Source organism: Sus scrofa, chromosome 2 (assembly GCF_054392235.1).
Source record: "Sus scrofa isolate SSC_HxYL_T2T_F1_AM1 chromosome 2, Sscrofa_HxYL_maternal_Yorkshire_Landrace_v2.0, whole genome shotgun sequence".
Lineage (NCBI taxonomy): Eukaryota > Metazoa > Chordata > Mammalia > Artiodactyla > Suidae > Sus > Sus scrofa.
In genome coordinates this window covers 91,327,023-91,334,795 of record NC_139384.1, presented here as the reverse complement: position 1 = coordinate 91,334,795, position 7,773 = coordinate 91,327,023, and positions in this window count along the sequence as shown.

Sequence of the window (7,773 nt, the reverse complement as noted above, 5' to 3'; positions counted from 1 at the left end):
GTTCCCGCTATGGCACAGCAGGTTAAGGATACAGTGATGTCGCTGCAGCAGAGCTGGTAAGATCCCTAACCTAGCGCAGTGGGTTAAGGATTCACCATTGTTGCAGCTGTGGTGTAGGGTCACAGCTGAGGCTCAGATTCAGTCCCTGGCCCTGATACTTCCATATGCCACAGGTGCTGCAGAAAGGAGGGAAGGAAGGGAAGGAGGGAGGAAGGAAAGAAAAAAAAAAGAAAGAAAGGCCTTTCCCTGGAGTTCCCATGGTGGCTCAGTGGTCTAGGAACCCGACGCCATCTCCATGAGGATGTAGGTTCGACCCCTGGCCTAGCTCAGTGGGTTAAGGATCTGGCTTTGCCACAAGCAACTGCATAGGTCACAGATGCAACTCGGATCTGGTGTGGCTGTGGCTGTGGCAGTCCTCAGCTACAGCTCTAATTCAACCCCTAGCCTGGGAACTTGCATATGCCACAGGCACAGCCATAAAAAAAAGAAAAAAGAAAGCCCTTCCCAGAGTTCCCTGGTGCCCTAATTCCCTAGTGGTTAAGGACTCGGTGTTGTCACTGCTGTGGCTCAGGACACTGCTGTGGGTGGAGTTCATTCCCTGGCTCAGGAACTTCTGTATGCTATAAACACAGCCAAAAAAAAGGAGAGAGAGAGAGAGAGCCCTTCCCTCACAGCAGCCTGTTTCAACTCCTAACAAGGCCTTCTAATGGACAGTCAATAGTGTCATATACAATAGGAAAAACAATTTCTCCCTCTCACCATCTGTCCACCTAACAACCTCACCTACTCTGCCCTGTGCCAAGCCTGCATTACAGAGAGGGTAGACACGGCCCTGTCCTGGCACTCCCAGGCTCGCTGTCCTCCACAAATTCTGCTTGGTCCATCCAAGAATTTCAAAACCCAGAGGAAATCTTGGAGTCCTGTAAATGGGTCAACTCTATACTGCAATGGCCCCCCTGGCCACTAGGTGGAGAGAGCTCCTTTTTTGCTGGGCAAAGTAAACCAGCCCCAGGACCTTATTAATACCAAAGAGAATAGGATGACCTCCTAAGCCCCTGTATTTGATATTCCATTTAGCCCTCAAGACAACTTGAAAAGGCTAAATGTCACAGGAGAAACTCAGAGGCAAAGTCTTGCAAAGCTTATATAACTGAGATGTTGCCATGGAGAGATAGGACCTCCAAATCTTAGCACACCTGACCTGGTGTCCTTCTTTCGGGCACCTCTAAGGGCTGTAATTTAGTTACCTGCCTGGGTAGCACACCTGATGTCTAGCCTGCTCATCAGCTATTCTTTTACTCTTTTTGCTCAGGTAATATCTCTGCTCTATTCTTAGATCCTGTAGTTCTGAGAGGCAGGCCCACACCTGGTTCCAGGGATGAACTTGTGGCCCAGACCTGGGCCATCAGAATCATAAGTCTGGAGCTGTGGGTAGCCATCTTTGCCAACACAAGGATCATCTGCCTGATAATTAAGCAAACAATTGAGAGATGAGGAGAGACTGCTTTCTTTTCTTTCTTTTTTTTTTTTTTTGCTTTTGCTTTTGCTTTTTAGGGCCACACTCGAGGTATATGGAAGTTCTAGGATAGGGGTCAAATCAGAGCTACAGCTACTGGCCTACACCACAGCCACAGCAACAGTAGATCCCCGACCCACTGAGCAAGGCCAGGGATCAAACCTTCATCCTCATGAATACTAGTTGGATTCATTTCCACTGAGTCACAACTAGAACTCTGAGACTGATTTCTAATGGGCATCTGAATCCACCCATGCCTGAAGTTAACACTCTCAGGGCTTTTTACTTATGAGTCAATAAATTCCTTTTTTTCTTTAAGTCAGTTTAAGTTGGGTTTCTATGACAACCAAGAGTTCTGCCTAATACACACGCCAGTTACCCTTATCAACCTGGAGATCCCTACTCATCCTGAGAAGATCACTGATCCCCAAGGCTGAGTTGGCTGCCCTTCTGTGCTCCCAGAAGCCCTCTAGCATTGCCCTTAATATTCTGTGTTATGATCTATTTAATTCCCTGTCTCTTCTTTTAGACTAGAAACTCTGTGAGGGCAGGACTGGATCTTATTCACTACCCTGGGTCCCTGGCACTTAGCATAGGACTGTGATTGTCTTAATAACTGCTTCGTGATTGAGCAAATGAGTGGATAAGTGAATAAAAGTGGATACGGGCTGGTAGGGACCATTGCTGGGATTTTATACAAAGACTTCTTGAAGCAGGTGAGCCCCTAGTCATTATGGAGGTCAAAGGATCCAGGTTGGGAAGAGAGTGAAAGGACAGGGAAATTATGGTGCAGAGTAGGTCATATCAAAAATGGCCTCTCATGGAGTTCCCACTGTGGCTCAGCAGAAATGAATCTATCATCCATGAGGAAGCAAGTTCGATCCCTGGCCTTGCTCAGTGGGTTGATGATCTGGTGTTGCCGTGAGCTGTGGTGTAGGTCATAGACGCAGCTCGGATCCCATGTTGCTGTTTCTGTGGTATAGGCCAGCAGCTACAGCTCTGATTCAACCTCTAGCCTAGGAACCTCCATATGCCATGGTGCGGACCTAAAAAAGACACAAAAAAAATAGCCGCTCATGGAGTTCCCGCTGTTGTCAGTGGGTTAAGAATACAACTACAGTGGGTCGGGTCGCTGCAGAGGTACAGGTTCAATCCCTGGCCAGGTGCAGTGGGTTAAAGAATCTGACATTGCTCCAGCTGTGGAGTATCAGGTGCACCAATTTAAAAAAAATTTTTTTAAATTAGGAGTTCCCGTCGTGGCGCAGTGGTTAACGAATCCGACTAGGAACCATGAGGTTGCGGGTTCGGTCCCTGCCCTTGCTCAGTGGGTTAACGATCCGGCGTTGCCGTGAGCTGTGGTGTAGGTTGCAGACGTGGCTCGGATCCCGCGTTGCTGTGGCTCTGGCGTAGGCCAGTGGCTAAGCTCCGATTCGACCCCTAGCCTGGGAACCTCCATATGCTGCGAGAGCGGCCCAAAGAAATAGCAAAAAAAGACAAAAAAAAAAATTTTTTTTTTAATTAAAAAGGAGTTCCCGTTGTGGCGCAGTGGTTAACGAATCCGACTAGGAACCATGTTGTTTCAGGTTCAATCCCTGGCCTTGCTCAGTGGGTTAAGGATCCAGCGTTGCCGTGAGCTGTCAGTTGCAGACACGGCTTGGATCCCATGTTGCTGTGGCTGTGGCGTAGGCCAGCAGCTACAGCTCTGATTAGACCCCTAGCCTGGGAACTTCCAAATGCCACGAGTGTGGCTGAAAAAAGAAAAAAAAAAAAAAGGCCTTTCATGATTCTTTGCCTCCCTGGGTCTGTGACCTTTTGCAACGTGACTTTGTCACTCTAGGCATCAAGATGAGTCCATTTCCCAACCCCTTGAATCTAGGCTGGCCTTGAGACTTGCTTTGCTCAGAGAATGCAGTAATGAGACATTGTGCAACTTCCAAGGCTGGGACTTAGGCCTTGTAGCTTCCACTCCCGCCACCATGAAAAGCCTGAGCTAGACCCCATGGAGACGAGACCACATGGAGAGAGAAGCCAGCAGCCAGCTCCATATATGTGAAGGAGACTATCTTAGACCCTTCCAATCTAAGTGGAGCTGCCAGCATAGGCAATCTCAAGAAGTATGAGCAGCACTGCCAAGCTGAGCCCAGCTAATCCACAGAATCATGAGGAAAAATAATGTTTTAAATCACTAAGTCTGAGAGTTCCCATTGTGGCTCAGTGGTTAACAAATCCAACTAGGAACCATGAGGTTTCGGGTTCAATCCCTGGCCTCACTCAGTGGGTGAAGGATCCGGCGTTGCCATGAGCTGTGGTGTAGGTCGCAGACGTGGCTCAGATCCCACATTACTGTGGCTCTGGCGTAGGCTGAGTGGCTACAGCTCCAATTGGACCCCTAGCCTGGGAATCTCCATATGCCGTGGGTACGGCCCTAAAAAGACAGAAAAAAAAAAAAAAAAAAAAAAAAAAAAAGATGTAAATAAATAAATAACTCACTAAGCCTGGGGATGGTTTATAGCACAGTAAAGGATCACTAACTATACCCTGTTCGGGGCCTCCTGGTATCTATTTACCTTTCTTCCTATAATAGGATTTTCTTGGAGGAATCCCACCCTTAACTTTTGTGGTCTGGGCGGGAATGATCTCTACCCTCCTGGCTTTTTTTTAGAAGCTTTTGGGAAGGAGTTGCTAAATGGGAAGGTCTTGACCCAGAGCTCTTAGCCTTCTTGGTCACCTTTTGGGAAGCATCTGCTGAAGAAAGGAGCCTTAGGGAAAAAAGCCTCAGAGAGAATAAGTCATGATCCAGCTATTCCTCAAACTGTCTACTTGACTTAAAAATACAAAAGTTAGGGAGTTCTGCTGTGGCTCAGAGATAAGAAACCCGACTAGCAGCCATGAGGACACAGGTTCAATTCCTGGCCTTGCTCAGTGGGTTAAGGATCCCATGTTGCCGTGAGCTGTGGTATAGGTCGAAGATGCGGCTTGGATCTGGTGTTGATGTGACTGTGGCGTATGGTGATGGCTACAGCTCCAATTCGATCCCTAACCTGGGAAATTCCATATGCTGTAGATGCAGCCCTAAAAAGACAAAAAACAAAAAAGCTAGAGTTCTCCTGTGGCTCAGCACATTAAGGATCCAGTGTTGCAGTGGCTCAGGTGACTGCTGTGGCGCAGTTCTATTGCTGGCCCGGAAACTTTCATGTGCTGCCGGTAAGGCCAAAAAAAAAAAAACAAAAAACTGCAAGCACTGATCACTATTTACTCTTTTGCTTAAGTCCATTAGAGTTGGGATATCTGTTACTTGTACCTGAATGAAAATGTTCCCCGAGGGCCAGGAAGTTTGATAGGAGCTGTGCAGTTCCTGACAGAGGGCTGTTAGGGTAGGAGAGAGGTCCCTGGAGAGTGGGAAAAAGGGAATTTATTTTTCCCCAGTGCCCACTGTGTCTGTGCCAGGATCCTGAAATGAGACACAATCCCTGTCCTAGAGGACCTCATGGGTACAAATGACTCATTACAATTGTGATAAAGTGCTGGGAAGGAAAATCACCTATGCAGCCAAAGCATATAATAGGACTGAGCCTGAGAGGCAGCGTGCAGCAGGGAAGGTGTCCCCAAGGAAGTGACATTCAAGTAAAGACTTGAAGGTTGAATAGGAATCAGGCTGTGGATGTGTAGGGAGGTGATATTCCAGGCAGAGGGAACAGCATGTGCCAAGATCCTGAGGCAAAAAGATGTTTGTCACCTTGAAGGAGGGGGAGTGTGTCAACAGGTAAGGAGAGAGACTTACAGAAGCCACATCCCTCAGAGTATATCGAGATTTTCAGCAGAAAGCAACAGAAACAAACTCCAGCCGGTTCAAGTTCATGAAACTACCAAAAGCACTAAAGAACTAGGCTCAGGCTACACAACTAGCATCCTGCCCGTATCACATCACAGAACAGGTACAGAAAAGACACCATTGTCCCCACCAACACCCAGCACTGGATGCTGCTGCCTGTGCCACTAGCCCAACCAGTCTGGACACTGGACCAGGTTTCACTGCCCTGTGCCCAGGAGCTCGGTCTTGTCACCACAGCCCCCAGCAGAGAACATTCCTCCTGGGCCTCCCAAGCCCCACTTGTGCATATCACTGGCTCTCTGGAGGGGATGGTGTAAATTGGCAGAACCTGGGCTTTACCTGGAAGAGAAACCAGGGAAAGAACTAGCATTTTCAGCTCCTTTTCGCAGAGGTAAACTTTAGAAAAGGGCTCAGACAACAAACACCAAGGTAAGATCTGATCTTGTATTGGTTCAAAAATTGATATTCTTCTCTTCAGGAAGTCAAGTTTAGGAGTTCCCGTCGTGGCGCAGTGGTTAACGAATCCGACTAGGAACCATGAGGTTGCGGGTTCGGTCCCTGGCCTTGCTCACTGGGTTAAGGATCCAGTGTTGCCGTGAGCTGCGGTGTAGGTTGCAGACGTGACTTGGATCCCGTGTTGCTGTGACTCTGGCATGGGCTGGCGGCTAGAGCTCGGATTGGACCCCCTAGCCTGGGAACCTCCATATACCGCGAGAGTGGCCCTAGAAAAGACAAAAAGACACAAAAAAAAGGAAGTCAAGTTTAATTTCCTCTCCCTCTGCCAACTCCCCACCCTGTGTAGCCTGTAATTAGTGACTCACTTCTGACCATCAGAATGAGGTAGAAATGGAGTTCCCTGGTGGCTCAGTGGTTAAGGATCCAACCTTGTCACTGCTGTGGTGCAGTTTTGATCCCTGGCCTGGGAACTTCTGCATGCTGCAGACACAACCAAAAAAAAGAATAAGAAATGACAAAGTGACTGAGAGTAAATAGTAAAAGACTGACAAAGTCAGACTATCTTGGATCACCAGCTCTGAAGGAAACTAGCTGACACGTCCTGAGGACACTAAAGCAGTCTTGGGGAAAGGCTCAAATATAGAGAAGTGGAGGTCTCCCTCCAACAGCCAACCAAACGCTTGTTATTTTAAGCCATTACGTTTTGGGGTAATTTGGAAGTTCCCATTGTGGCTCAGCAGTAACGAACCCAACTAGTATCCATGAGGACGCAGGTTCGATCCCTGGCCTCGCTCAGTGGGTTAATGATCTGGTGTTGTGAGCTGTGGTATAGGTCACAGATGTGGCTCAGATCTGGCATTGCTGTGGCTGTCGTGTAGGCAGTCGGCTACAGCTCCGATTGTACCCCTAACCTGGGAACTTCTACATGCCTCTGGTGCAGCCCTAAAAAGACAAAAAAAAAAAAAAGTTTTGGGGCAATTTGAAAAAAAATTAGTTTTGGGGTAATTTGTTATGCAGGCATAACAGGTCTTTATTCTAAAAACAATGGGAACCATGAGGTTGCGGGTTCGATCCCTGCCCTTGCTCAGTGGGTTAATGATCCGATGTTGCCGTGAGCTGTGGTGTGGGTCGCAGACGCGGCTCGGATCCCGCGTTGCTGTGGCTCTGGCGTAGGCTGGCAGCTACGGCTCCGATTGGACCCCTAGCCTGGGAAACTCCATATGCTGAAGGAGCGGCCCAAGAAATGGCAAAAAGACAAAATAAATAAATAAATAAATAAATAAATAAAAATAATAAATAAATAAATAAATAAATAAATAAATAAAAACAATGGGAAGCCATTGAAAGGTTTTAAACAAATAGAGGTAGTGACATGAATTTAATGACGTGTAAATAGATGAGTGGTATGGCCTAAAAGCCAGCAGAGAATGATGGAGACACAAAGGAGGAAGGAACAATTTCTGCTGGGAAGATATTTATTTAAAAGCCTTTTATTCATAAAGAGTTGGGGTTTGCTGTGTTTTTCTACACTTTTTTCCTTTTTTGGCTGCTCCATGGCATATGGAGTTCCCAGACCAGGGATTAGAATCAAGCCACAGTTCCAACCTATGCTGCAGCTGTATCCTTTTAACCCACTGTGCCAGGCCAGGATGTGGAGCCTGAGTCCTGGCACTGCAGAGACACCACTGATCTTGTTGTGCCACAGCAGGAACCCCAAGAGTTGTATGGGGGGGGGGCTTGTTTTGGTTTTGGTCATGCCCACAGCATGCAGAACTTCCCAGGGATCAAACTCATACCACAGCTATAACCCAAACCACAGCAGTGACAATGCCATATCCTTAACCTGCTGAGCCACCAGGGAACTCCAAGTTTCTTTTTTTTATGTCAAATTAGCTTAAGAAAAAAAAAGTATTTGGGGAGTTCCCATCGTGGCTCTGTGGAAACAAATCTGACTACCATCCATGAAGAT